Here is a 2,249-nt window from a genome sequence, read left to right on the forward strand (position 1 = left end):
TTTCAATGTCACGACCAAATTCATATGTCTCAATTCAAAATACGACGATAATTTAGGAAAAATTAGAAGAAATGTTTCAAATCATACTGCAATCACCTACAAGTGGTATTTTATGAAAGCTGTTATATGTAATAATACACTGGTCTCTTCGACAAAGTGGCAATATAGCCTATTGTTTTCAATTAACCTTTTCGACAAGGTTCTTCCACTCCCCAACGGCGGATTCCTCATTCGTAGCTGTACTGCTAGCAATTGGATCGTCTGATGGAAGCAAGCTAAGAAGCAGGTAGCTTTGAGCAAAAGGATAGAAATTGATTGATTGAGGATCGATAGTCATTCATGAGAAGCTTCAGGAGGTTCTTAAGCATTCAAGCATTCTCCTTAAAGTCCGGACCTGGCACCAAATTATTATTACCTGTGCCTATCAATTACGAATGATTCTGCTACCGGAAAATTCGCATCAAGAGAAGAGAATTCGCATTAAGATAAATCCACAAATTTATCCAGCTGCCCTCGTATGTAAATACGTATTAACAAGTAGCAGTATGTAAATTTTTATATCTATAGGCTCAAACAATAAAATATACTTCGCATTACGCGATTTGTAGATTTTGTGTACATACATACATACATATATTAAGATGCTCAAGAAAATTCGAATCAACTGCAACAACAAAACGGATAATCACAGAATTAAGTGCAGAGCAGTAGTGGATATGTATAGGAAACGCAGCAAAGAAAGATATGCACATATTTCTTAAAAACGCCGCCAACAAGTTCGTATAGACATATTAAAGGGCCACCAACGCATTTTACAACAACAACAAAGGAAGAAACAACGCACTTAGACTCGGACATTGGGTCGGATCAAGTGAATATAAAGCGACGCTTTTGTGCTGTCTCTTCGGTTACCGCTTTCATATGCTTATAAGTCTGTATGTGGGTATACATATACAAAGGTGTATATGTAAATACATACATACATGCATATAAGTAAAGTTATGAATTTAATTATTTTTAAGCCGAAAATCACATTTTTGCGCATTTCAATTTCCAATTGTGACTTTTTCTCAATCTTTTAAAATTATTTTCACAAAAAATTTACTTATTTTTTTCATAACACAACTTAGTTAAACAACAAATTATTCCATTCGCACCTTTTAAAAGACAAAAAACCGCAATTTACGCATAACGGCGGTAAGTTTCCCAAATCCCCGACGCACTGGCTACACCACAACGCGGTTTTTTTTGCTACACTTGTTTCTTAGTATTGTTATTATTATTATTTATTTTTTTTATTATAATTTTCAATTTTTCTATGTATATCGATATTTTTCTTATTACTTGCGCATTTGTTGTAAGCAAAAGCAACCGTGTATACTATATCAATTGACGGCGCCACCACAAACCGTAGCATTGAAGTGCATTGCGCGAAGTTCCAGAAATAACTGAGAGTGGTGGCGGACTGATGGTGGTAGACTCAATTCGATACGATCCGTTCCGATTTGAAAATGGGCAGTGCGGCAACGCGGCAAGGCAAACGAACCTGTTCTGCTCAGCAACCTAGCGCCATCATCAGCATAGCCGGCGCTCCACTCTACGCTACGCTACTCAACACGCTTTGCAAACTGTGCATATTGTTGTTCCAGTATCTACTAATTGTTGTCGATATGTACCCATATACATATCTATATATGTAAGTACATATATACGCTCAGGGTACACACTTATAATGTCCATTTGCGAGCATGAGTACAAGAAGACTGGAAACATACATATGCACACTTACACACACATACATATGTACATACTGTGCATGGAATAACTCGTTTGGCTTGTCGACGGCATTGTATCTCAAAGATCGTTTTGTTCGGCCGGAGCAAGCGGCAATAAAAGCAAGAGTAAGCGGCCAGTTGTAGATGGCATCTGCTGGAGAGCATCGCTGGCGCTAACTGGAAATGTTTTTGTTGTTTGTTGTTTACATATTTATATTTATCGGTTTATCGTATGCGAGTTGATGTGGTGTAGAAGGATATCTGATGGATATACGAGCGAAGAAAAAGTATACGTGCGAACGCAGACATTTGCATATTTTAAGACTTTGACTGTTTTTTTTATCTTAATATCCGAAAATCTTATGAACGTATATCTGAAAGCCGGCAACCTATTGACTTCGAATTTTGAAATAAGATCGATGTTACCAGCCACTTGAGCACTTGCTACACCTGCGAGAACGAAGAAGAAAAGCG

At 37.3% G+C, this 2,249-nt stretch overlaps 1 protein-coding gene across 3 annotated transcripts in view; it reads right to left on the reverse strand.

Annotated features, from left to right (window-relative positions):
* The window catches only part of LOC105224222 (protein 60A), a 16,876-nt gene extending 15,382 nt beyond the window's left edge, over positions 1-1,494 (reverse strand). Inside the window, exon 1 of one of the 3 annotated variants that reach the window (XM_011202237.4) lies at positions 1,345-1,494. The gene's annotated coding sequence lies outside the window, so the exon portion shown is untranslated. Of the gene's footprint in view, positions 1-1,157 lie in introns of all 3 variants that reach the window. The other 2 variants (XM_049456257.1, XM_049456258.1) reach the window with 2 other exon arrangements.
* Between the last annotated feature and the right edge of the window lie 755 nt (positions 1,495-2,249).

This window comes from Bactrocera dorsalis, chromosome 4, assembly GCF_023373825.1.
Source record: "Bactrocera dorsalis isolate Fly_Bdor chromosome 4, ASM2337382v1, whole genome shotgun sequence".
In the NCBI taxonomy this organism is placed as follows: domain Eukaryota; kingdom Metazoa; phylum Arthropoda; class Insecta; order Diptera; family Tephritidae; genus Bactrocera; species Bactrocera dorsalis.